Below are 12,180 nucleotides of genomic sequence, written 5' to 3' on the forward strand. Positions count from 1 at the left end.
TTTCACCATTCCATCCCCCAAGTGAAATAAGAAATTTTAACTTTTTGTTATATACCAGCTTCTTGAGTGACAATATGTAAATAGAACCTATTATTGTGGGAGAAAGTCTGTTTTTCTGGAGGCTTATGTATGAATACTAAAATCCAGCATTAGAGAGTAATATATTATATATAACTCCAGATAAAATTATTGCTAAACTAAGTCATGTAAAATATTTTTCCACATTGTTATCTAGCTAAGTAGATATGATATCAGGGTCTGCTGATTGAAATCCTTCTTGATTAATTATTCAGATATTAAATGGCATTTTGCCTTATGGCTATAAAGGCATGCTTATCTGTGTGTATGGCGGTGTGTGCTTATGCGGATGGGAGTTTGATATGGTTTTTAAGAATTCACCTTTTTTTTTTAGATTCTTTAAAATGCAATTTTAAATACAATTTTGATATATATGAACTGCAATGCTGATGAATGTATATTTAAGGCAAATATGTTTGAAATCTTTGTACAAAAGTGAAAATTAAAGTAAAAATGCCTCAAAATGTTTTATATATACACATACACACTCTCCAGGAAGGCAGGATTCATTTACTTTAAGGGCTTTACTATATCTGTAGTACCTTTTGATGATATATAATTTTATATATATTTTTAAAAGTACTTTTCTCACAACATACAGTATAATTAAGTCTTTATTTTGGGGGTGTCAACTATCATTGGCATTACAGTCATATTTTAATGTCATTTTCTCTTTTCTGAGTTTAAGGAATTCAGTGCCATTAAAATAAGAAAGAAATAATGAATAATAAACATATTATATATGACAAATACACAGTGGTTACTTTTTAGGAAACATACATATCTTGGAAAACTTAAAAGATGAGCTTGTTAAGAGGCTAGCAAGTTGATTGAGAAACATTTCTCAAAGACTTTTAGTTATTATTTATAACTATGTTTTCAGTCTTGTCAACAGCCAAGGAACATAATCATGTAACTGCTTTTTCCTGATTTTATGTGACTGACACTTGAAATTTGGAGTTTATATAACCATTTGTCATCTGCTCAGTGTGATTCATGTTAGCCCTGATCTATAGGTAATGACAGAGGAGATGTGATTCACTTTGGGTGATCCAAATGTAGCAGTTGACATTTAAGAGTTCCGTTGTGTTCGTTTTCAGACTATTATCTAGTCGTAAAGTGTAGTTGTATTGCTTGAGTTCTGGTAGTTTCATCTTCAATATTAATGGGTCATTCCGACATAAATAGAATTGGAATTGAAACCTGTCAAATATTCATTTGTCACATTTAATTGGAATCCAGGTAATCTGCAGTGTTTTGCTTGGTTAGGTTTTAATCAGGATTTGTATTGGATTTTACATGAAAATACCATTTTGGATGCTGTCCTAGTTTCTATTATTACCTCAAACATTTTGAATTTTAACCTATAAGAATTTTAACTTATTAGAAACAATGCTGTTATAACTAATTCCTTGGATTAACTTTCATTGTAAAGTTTAGGAGATAATTTCCAGTGCAGTAACTTTATAATATTCCAGTGTGATGATGGAAACTGGGTATAAGTTGGTACAGCTAATGATAAAAATAGTCACAGATGCTGTAGTAAGGAAATAACCAAGATACAGGAAAATTTCAGTACATGGATAGTGAAATACACTCATGTTTTACTAAAGCTTTTATCTCTGCCTTTTATACTTTAGCAAAACAAAATTTTATTAAGGGCTTATGGGTTAGTTCTCTTTTTATCAAGCTTTACACTATATTCCAAACCACATTAGTGCCAAATGATGATGAAGCTTTATTTTTTTATTAGCTTAGGTAAAATAATACAGCATAAAAATAAACATAATTTTTTGAAACCAGAATTTATTTATTAAAATAAAACCCACCATTTTGATGATTTCAAACCTGGGGTACTTGTATCTCATGAGTTTCTGGAAAGGAATAATGAAAGTTATACACAAAAATATTTTTAAGAAAACCATCATGAATTATACATTCATTAATGAAAAATATCACTAACATATTTTTCTTTAACCTAATATTATTATGATTATTTCATGCTGATCCTTTGATAAGGTTGGAGAAATTGGTTGCTATTTCATTAAAATATGCTTAGTGGAATTACATATTTTTAAATATGGAATCCATGGTAAGAAGTTAAGTAACGATAAGGAACTTTATTGATAAAATAATTTAATAAGTCAAGTGAAAACCAGATATTAGGCCTAAAAGCACGATCACATTCAAGGCAACCATTGATTACACAAAAGTTTGCTCTTCTCTTTATCAGTAGTAGTCTTCAGACTTTCTCTTAGAATGGGGCTTATGAGTTTAAGTCTACTGTAAGTATCTGTTTTGACCCCTGCCTTTGTACCATGGTCTACTTATTCTTTCAAAACCCCTCCTGAATCATATTTTCAAGGCTAGTTTGTTTTAACTATGTATCACGTGATCACATGATGAGTTTAACAACTCAAATATGAAAAACACCCAACTTAACCTCTAGTCATAATTTCCGTTTAGGATTGGATAGGTCATTTACTTCTTTAGGGTCTGTTTCTATCATCTATGTGGCAAATAGCTAAATTAACTGTAAAACCATACATAGATCCAGTAAACTGCAATTATTTTCTTACATCCAGTTTTTCTTATGTATTTTATTCTCCTGAATAGAAAGAGAACTTTGGATCTCTTAGTGGGATGGTGAGTGAATTTGATAATATGTAGTATAATATGAGCCAATCAGAAGTAACTGTAAGGTTTTCCTCACAACCCATATAACACATGTGCATTGTAGTAGTAGATAATGAATGCATTACATAAATCAAATAAACGAAAAGGGTCAAATGGCATGATTTCTGGCCAGGTGGATGAAAAAGTTTGTCCAACAGTATGTCAATATGGGAGACAATTTTGGAGTCTCCCCAAATTGCACTATCCAAGAGGTATTTATAGGTCTGATCTGGCTCTGAGTACAGAGCCTTCAAAACCATTAATTATGACTAAGTGATCTCATAATAGAATAAACACATTTACTTTCTTACCTGACAGTGAAAACTTCGGTCAGAATAAGAGTGAACAAAAGATACAAAACAGTATGTGTTTTCCTCTAGTTAAACTTTCAGATAGTATAACATAGAAATAAATCAAAGTAAGAAAATAGCTGTTGATCCATAAGGCAGATTTTTAAAAGTTAAATGGTCAGAAATTTGCCCATTCTAACTGCTTAATTAATTCTATGCCTCTTGATTTTCTCAAATATTTAAAGATAATTTTGGTTTTTAATATATTAATTTTTTAAATTTCCCACTTCCATGCTTTTTATAATCCATGTGTAAGTTAAGCATAATTGTTTTATTCATTCTCCTCACTCCACATGCTTTAGTGTTTATAGCACATTGTTCTTGAGGGTTGAAGCATGGTGCATTTCACTGTGAGAACCTTCTGTATCTGCCATGGACTTTTCACATTGATTTCAGAACTAAATAACAGTATATTTGAAATGTCATTTGGGAATGAAGCACCGTTTTTTTTTTTATGACCAAGGGCAACGAGAATAGCCACTAAACTCACCCTTGTGTGAGATAAAGGACCCTTTACTTTCTATTTTTCTTTTACCTATCCAATTTTTAGCACTCATCTGTAAGATACTCTAGAAATTGTTGATTTTTGCTGTTTTCATTTAGATTGAATTAACAACACTGTCTCTTCCAGTCTCCCAAAGACGTTCATATTCTTGTTAATAACATATTCATAATAGCGCAAAGCAAATGCCCTGCAACATTTGTGTGTGTGTGGGAAAGAGACTAATATACCTTGGAAAGGATTCATTTTCTTGGTTTAGCATTTCACTCTGTCTAGTACCAATGTCTGACTGTATTTTTTACATTTCTAGCCATCAGTAAAATTCTATACCTCCCAAGTATCCCCAAGTCCACACACCTTTCACTTCTGGAGGGTCCTATTTACTCCTCCTTCTTCATAGTGATTAGGAAAAGTGATAATAGAGATTATCTCTATGCAGTCTCAGCCAATCAAGATGTATGCTGCAGCAGCTTTCTAGCTTTCCAGTAATAAGCAACATAATCTAAAAGAAATCTGAAGAAGACACTGTCCTATAGACAGCATCCTACATTACATATGTAATGTAGTAGAAGGTACTGCTTAAAAAACAGCCTTGAAATCTAGGGACAATTAACATTAACAATGTCAATTAAATGACATTGATCTATTTGTCATTGTTCAATCATTCAGCTCTGCCTGACTCTTTGCAGCCCCGTGGACTGCAGCCTGCCAGACTTCCCTGTCCTTCACTGTCTCTGGGGATTTGCTCAAACTCATGTTCATTGAGCTGATGAGGCCATCTAACCATCTCATCCTCTGTCACCTCTTTTTCCTCCTGACTTCAATCTTGCCTAGCATCAGGGTCTTTTCCAATGAGTCAGATCTTCGCCTCAGATGGCCAAAGTATTAGTCTAATTAACATTGGTTTAAATCCTGATTTCCCCTTTTACTAACAGTGTAATTTTCTGACATCTCATAGCCCCACTTTCTCCAATAATAAATCATAGGGTAGTGGAAGGCACTAAATGAGATAATAGCACTGAATAATGTACAAATAAATAATGAGTACCATTAATTTTACTATATTAGTGATAGGACTATTTACTACTATTATTTAAATAGTAATAATAAAATAATTATGATTATTATTAACTTTAGGTAGATTTGACCTGACACAAAGGCTTAATCATGAAAGCATCAAAAATACTTAGTCTCACAAAGATAGCATTCTGAAATGACTGGTAAGAATGATATTCTCACCTTTAATACTTTCCAGTTAATTTCTAATTTTTGTGGGATACCAAGGGATGGCACCCAGGAGCAGTAACATTCAAACATATCAAGGATCTTAAAAGAGGGGAAAGAAAAAGTCTATTCTTTGGTATCAAATCAATCCAACTTTTTGTGCTCTCTATCAATCAAGGTGAGAAATCACTATCTCCCTGTATTCTCTAATCTCTTTTTTTAATGTTTTTACATTTTGAAATGTAAAACAACCAGTTTTCCAGTTGAATGCATTATTCTGCAGGTATATACTTCCTTTTTAACTGCCTCAAAATATTCAAATCAACAGAGAAAATGAACTGAAAAGTGTCCAGTTGGTATGCTTACCGAACTTCAGCCCTTTCTTTTTAATCTCACTATTAATAATTAACACTGATAAAATGTGTGACTATATTACCCTTTTTATTCTAATTTTATCTTTTAAAACTGGATCACTCTGCTGAACCTTTATGACATTTGAGGAGGGAATGAGCTCTCATCAAATCTCAAAGTGACTTTGGAGGTCAATTAGTGGGCTTGTTGCCTCCAGACTCTCAGAGCATTTGCTTATCTGAATTTCAGCACACTTGTTAGATAATGAATTCTGTGTTTAGTTCCTTATTAAGTTAAGCTATAACCCCATATTTCTTGTATTCGTCTTTGCTTATATATTGTATATAGTTCTGTTTTTCCTATGATTTTTTCCCCTTGAGTTATGTATAAAATACTTGATGTTGCTGAAATGTGATGACACTTTAAGCATCCTCTGGGTGATTAAAGGTACTGTGGAACCTGACTCTTAAAGTGTAGCTAGCTCTCAAACTCAGAGGTCAGTCCACTTATTGAAAGTTTGTTTCACTTCATATTCTTCTTTTAGGTTAAAGAAGTCACTATTGCTCCTTCCATTGCATGTTTGTTTGGGTAAGAAAAGCATTCTCTTCTAAAGTAAAGCAAAACAGAGTAATATCCTCCTTGTCTTTTGTTTAATGGGTTAATTATATAGTGACAAAGCTGTGGTTATTCATTTTGATCCAACAAATATCTATAAAAAATAAAACACGGCCAAGACTTTCTGAGGAAGTAGAAGTGATTGAGAAAGAATCTCTGCTTTCCTGGCGGGCATCTTTAGGTTGGGGATATACAACCCTGATTCCAGTAGCTTCACTATGATGTGAAAAGGAGAAAGCTCAGAGAAGCTCAGAGTGGTATAAAACACAGAGAATGGAGTAGAAAACTATTCAGATGAAACAATTATAAATGCACTTATTGAAATTTTTGCATTTTATAAATAATATCTTGGACTGGAAGAAGGCCAAAAGTTATTTGCATTTTATCCTCTCTTTTTACCTACATGTCTTCTACGTGATTTAAAAATAAAGACTTTATTGGCCTGGAAGCTTCATGTCAAACTACAAGAAATTAAATTCTTAATAATTAGTTCCCAAACTCCAGAATTTATCATTGATATAAATTATCAGCATATGGTAAATCTGCTGCTGCTGCTGCTGCTGCTGCTGCTGTCACTTCAGTTGTGTCTGACTCTGTGCGACCCCATAGACTGCAGCTCACCAGGCTCCTCCGTCCATGGGATTTTCCAGGCAAGAGTACTGGAGTGGGGTGCCGTTGCCTTCTCCGATGGTAAATCTAGATCTCATCTACAGAACAAATTACTTTTATGTTTCTTTTCTTTCCCTGCTCATAAATGTGGACAGTTACTAAAAATATGTGTGCTTTAAATAAGGCTTTTCAAGCTTAATAAGATCCTATAAATAAACTTTTGAAGTTCTTGAGGTTTTTTTCAGAAAACAAACTGTGTTACTCAAATCAGATGATTAGATTAGAGTAGACTGATTAGATTAGGCTTGTTTTTTTGAAAACCAAATTCATTCCTTGAGTTGTGGTTGCTATTGTTTGTGTAATTGCTATCTCAAGGTTCCAGTTAAGTTTTTGGATATTTGTCTTTATGTCACATTCATTTTCTATCTGAAATATAAATAATAGGCTGCCTTGTTTTAAAATCTTTTTTCTGATTAAGTTTTACTTAATTTATGCAGATGTATATTTTTTGACATCAGTCTCATTATTTTGTATGCCTTCTGATCACTGATCCAGAAAGAAAAAGTTCATTAAAAAGTGAAAAAAAAAAAGAAATACATGCACATTTAAATTTAAATCCTTTAAAATAGATAGCTGCTAAAATGTGATATTCAGAAACTAAGATTTGATAAAGCATATTTAAAACAAATCTGCAAGGAGTGCAAAAAAATGTTTTGGTAATAAAAAAATAGAACAGTATCCTATGCTTTAAAATCATCTACTCATTTATTTTCTTTGAGAAATATATCTTCTATGACTTTATTTCTGCTCTGAAATGCTCAGCATTTCCATTGATGAGGTCATTGGAGGACCCATATATAATCTGACTGGTGTGCTTCCTGAGAACCATAGTGCCCTATACTGAATTATGCACATTGTTTCTATTCAGTATGAAGCTGCATTTCACCAACCCAGCTTTTGCAGTAAAAAGTCATCACAGCCATAGCTGAAATTTTATACAATGAACAGGGAATTTAGAGTATTATGAGAATTCAAGTTCAATAATTATTTCTTGAACATTTACTCTACTCAAATTCCCATAAGGATCCAAAGGTGAATAAGACATTCTCTTTGCCTTCTACGTGTCAAGTATTGTGATGGAGAATGGTATGTACAGAATTAGATTTTTTAAGGTAAAGTCATGAGAAGCTCTAGATGAAAGGACTAAATGTTACCAGAATTAGAGGAAGATATGAATTGGGGATATGAAAAACTTTAGCCAAGCTTTAAAGGATGGGTAAGTAGGAATTTGATAAATGGAAATATAAGTAAGGTTATAGGGAATAGTAAGTGACACAAAGGATATATCCTGAGATTGTGGGAAAACAGGGGTGCTATTTCCCAAACTGAGAAAAGTGGAAGGAATAGCACCTTTCCAGGAGGACAAGCTTGATTAAGACATGTTGGATTTAAGGTACCTTTGAAAAATTCAAGTGATATCTAGCAGCCTATTGAAAATGTACCCCAGAAACTTGGGAGTAGAAATCAATAGCAGAAATACAACTTTAAGATTTATTGGCACCCTGATGATTACGAAACTTGGGGAACAGATGTGACCATCAAGTAACTGACACCAGAAAAGAGAGATCATACCCAACACAGAATCTGAAAAAATACTGAAATATAAGAGAATAATAGAGAAATAAGTTTCAGTAAAGGTGACTGAGGATATTTTAAAATAAAAAAAAGTAGAACCAAACAAAGCACGGCAAGCTAAGGAGAAATTTAGAATTAGGGTTGTACATCTAGAATCCTACACATAGATGTTTAAAAACTTTGTTGAATTTTGTTATATGGACTTGGAGCCCAGTGTTACTGATAGAGATTCGACAGAAGTGAGACAACTGAGAAAGCCAAAGACCAGGAGACGCCATGTAAGAGCATATTTGACAATTATTTCCCCCCAGTCAGGAAGTCCCTTATAAAGTCTTTGTCAGAGACAGGGACATGATTGCATCCTTCTATATCAATCTTAATAAATTTCTAACCAACTTATAATCTATGCTGTGTTCATAATTTTTGTTGCTGTTTCTACAAAATTTTCTGAAAGTACAACAGAGTCTGAAATTTCTGTAATAATAGTTTGTTATCTTTCCTTGAGATATAATAATTACTCTTTTAAGTGAATTTTGGCCTCACATATAACTTCTGTGCTTTATTTTATACTAGGTCACCATTTGTCCATCTCACTGGCTTGAAATTAAAATAATATCTAATTGCATTTTTGGTGAGATCCAATAATTGATATCAAACATTTTTAATCATCCTCAAACATTTTTATTTTGTGATTACAGAACTCCTGACACTATAATAGTGCTATCAGTTGTTAGTGGCCTTACACAAATAGATAAGCTTCGAAACAGACAATAATGAAGTAGAATTTGCACAAGAAATAAATTCAAATTGTACAGTAAAGGATTGTTCTGTTCCAGTCACAGAAATCTCATGTCAAAGATGCTTACCACAGTTAGTATACCATGCAAGGGAAGAACTGCCTTCAAATGTATTACGTATGAAGACTTACTAACAATGATTTGCTAGGCAGATGTCACTTTTGATGTTGTTTTTTGTCTAAGAAAGACAACTATCAATGTCACATAAATGTATTCTCCCTTCTCTGTGTTCATCATTGCTTAGTAGGAATTATACATAGGGACTACAATAATAAAACTAATCTTCCATCCCAAGATAATCTAAGTAATTGCTGCATAATAATTTCTCAATAAAAATTCAGCATCTATTTAATCATGCATACATTTATTTAGCTCATCAAAAACTTCTGGAAGTGTGCATTTTGGGGCCTGGGATATGTGCTCCCCATTGTCCTGGAACATTGAATAGAAAGTATGAAAGTGTAGTGCATGTCAAGAGTAAACTACCTGTCTGGTGACTGAGTGGTCTCTACGTGGCACCTGGAAAATTTTTTCTAAATCCAAGTTTCAGTTTTATCAGTGTGCAGAATTGAACAGAGCCAAAGCAAATTCCAAACATTATTACAAGATCTTAATGTCAAACTGGTATATTAGTTTATTAAATTTTGAATAGGAAAATATCCCACTGAAGAAACTGAAAAGGCCCCACTTCATCTCCAAGACAATATTCTTTGTCTCTAAGGTGACCCAAGGTAAATCAGTGTACCTCTTAAAAGATTGCCTGGGGAGGATGGAATCAGAAGAGGAACTTTCTCATCCAGATCCAATGAGGCGGATAAGGTGTGTTGTAACATGTCTGCTATTGACTGAAATCTTCTCCTAATAAAAAATTGCTTTGGTGGCCTAAATTCAGGGGCTCTTTTAGAATGCAAGGTACTAACTATAATTCTGTGTCTCTAACTTGTAGTTGTTTTTGTTGTTTTTTTTTTTTTTTTTTTGTTTTCTCTTCTCTTTAGGGTTATTTCTTAGGGAAAAATTCTATTTAAAACATGCAAATGATTTTCTTAATATCAGCTATAGGCATGATTAAGTGGCCAGATTTTTCTTCCCTCCTTGCTGCTGGTCCATTCTGTAAGATACCTTTGCATTATCTAAGCATTCAATTAATTATCCATCAATTTCATTGATGGATACTGGGCAGAGTTACCTGCTGTTCTCTTTAAGTAATACCTCTCAACAAACTGTGTCAGAAATATTTCACAGACTGATATGTAATTTTTGAAATCATTACTTATATAATCACAATTTCTCAGATAATTCTCGCCTAAAAGAAACTCAATTTTCAATTCTATGAGTATTTGAGAAAATTGAATTTAGGGCTCAATCTTTATTCTTTCCCTGCACTTTGGTCCAGGCAATGTTAATCATGCAATATCTTTGAGCAAGTGATTAGAAAGCAACATGTTCACATAGAACCATGTGTTATCAGAGTTTTTTTCTTTTCCTCTTAAGCTTACTACCCTTTATTCAGTGTGATCAGTTGTACTCAGCCTTTAAGAATTCAATTTTAAGAGGTACTTCTAGTTTCCTGGACAACAATGGTTCATCTCTTTTTCCTAGAATAATGATCTAAAATCTAATTCTTGCCTATCTCAGCCCCAGTCTGTTTTTATCCTCTTTTGTGAAATCAAACCCATATGTTTTTCCTTGACAGCCCATGTCTGAGTATTATCTATGTCCCCAGAATCAAGTAGCTATTAAATTAATTCTATCAATTGTCTATGGGTTTAGAGGTTCCCATGTGCGTTTTTCTCAAGTAACCACATTTTATTTCAGGGCACAAAGTACAAGACTTCTGACTTGATTACTTAGCCTCTGGTCTTTATGTTTTAAGTTTTTGAAAATAGCAGGGAAAATGCATAACTCTTCTTTACCTTAATGAAAAGTTCTGAGCTCCTCTGACAGTCATTTCATTTCTGAAGGAGGATTAGAGGACTGTCCCACAGACTGACTCTGAGATTTTAATATTTTCTTTATTTCATCCTTCTAATAACCTTACTCCTTTGCCTCTCCCAACCACACCATCCTATGCACATGTTCTCCCTTCTAATGCCTTACCTGTGACATTTTGGAGGATCAAGTAATTCATTTTCCCTGTCAAATGGCACCATTTGAGTAATTTCAGACTATCAAGTTTCTGTATTCTTCCAAGGATGCTTTTTGGAAGCATCTGTTCTATAAATTTTCAGTTTTGAAATGTCCTTTTTAAACTTAATTCTGCTGTGTTGTGGTATGCAGTACAATAGGTACATTTGCAAGGAATTGTTGCCAGAAGTCTAGGTCCTAGTTCAACCTCCATCACATTTTTAAGAAGGGAATCGAGATCAATTTACATAATATCTCACTCCCTTATAAAATGGAAACAACAATTATAATAATTATGGCCCTATCTTAAAGAGTTATTGTGCAGATAGACATAAATATATGTTTAGGCAGTTAGCATTTCATAAAATTTCTATCAGATTACTGCTTCACTATGTTGATTTTTTTAAAAATACCTTAAATTTATTTCTAGTCCTATAGTTCTTTTTTTTCCAAATTAAATCAGATCCACAGTATTTATATTTATTAAATACATGATTGTTTTCTTGCTTACAAAAGTGTTCATTGGCCTCACCGGTATTTTTGCCGTTAAGGCAAGTAGTTTCCTGGCCCCTCTTGAATTCCTTATTCATTTCCGAGGCTAAGAACACATGTTTCTCTATCCACTATGAACAAATACCAGTGTTTATAACAAATAAAATTCTGTAAAAGTCATAGACAGAGAAAGCATATTAATAGTTTCACATTTATTTTCTGTGGCTACATGGCTTCTGTCTTTAAGAGACCTGCATATATTTTCCTGGATTTACTGTTAAGGAGAAGTAAATAATAGACACCAGTAACTCACAGAGAAGTCATCAAATAATTATTAAAGGTCATTCAGTGCCCAGTAGCAAAGTGGTTCCTAAAAGACTGAGATTACAGTCAAGTCTCAAAATTTCATGGCAGTGAGAAAAGCCTTGTAAAAATGATTGCCAGTTACAGAATGTAGATAGACTCTGCCAATTAGGCAGCAATTCATAACACTCATTCACATATCATTTGAAGCTAATTAAACCAAATACATTTATAAATGTAGAAATCAACTTTTATGGGTTTTTGGAGATAATTTTCAGATCACAGTATGAAACACCTCAGTTACAATACAACTCAAAAATAAAGGGCTGAAGGGATTTTAAAGGGGCCAAGTCATCACAAAGTACGTCTAATGCACACACAAAGAGAAGCACCAGAAAAGAGCAAATATAATGTAAAGAGGACA

The 12,180-nt window shown here is 33.1% G+C and overlaps 1 protein-coding gene across 5 annotated transcripts in view; it reads left to right on the forward strand.

Moving 5' to 3' along the window:
- The window catches only part of PCDH7 (protocadherin 7), a 466,886-nt gene that overhangs the window by 224,467 nt on the left and 230,239 nt on the right, over positions 1-12,180 (forward strand). The gene's annotated exons all lie outside the window — the stretch shown is intronic.

The sequence above is a fragment of the Ovis aries genome, chromosome 6 (genome assembly GCF_016772045.2).
Source record: "Ovis aries strain OAR_USU_Benz2616 breed Rambouillet chromosome 6, ARS-UI_Ramb_v3.0, whole genome shotgun sequence".
NCBI lineage: Eukaryota > Metazoa > Chordata > Mammalia > Artiodactyla > Bovidae > Ovis > Ovis aries.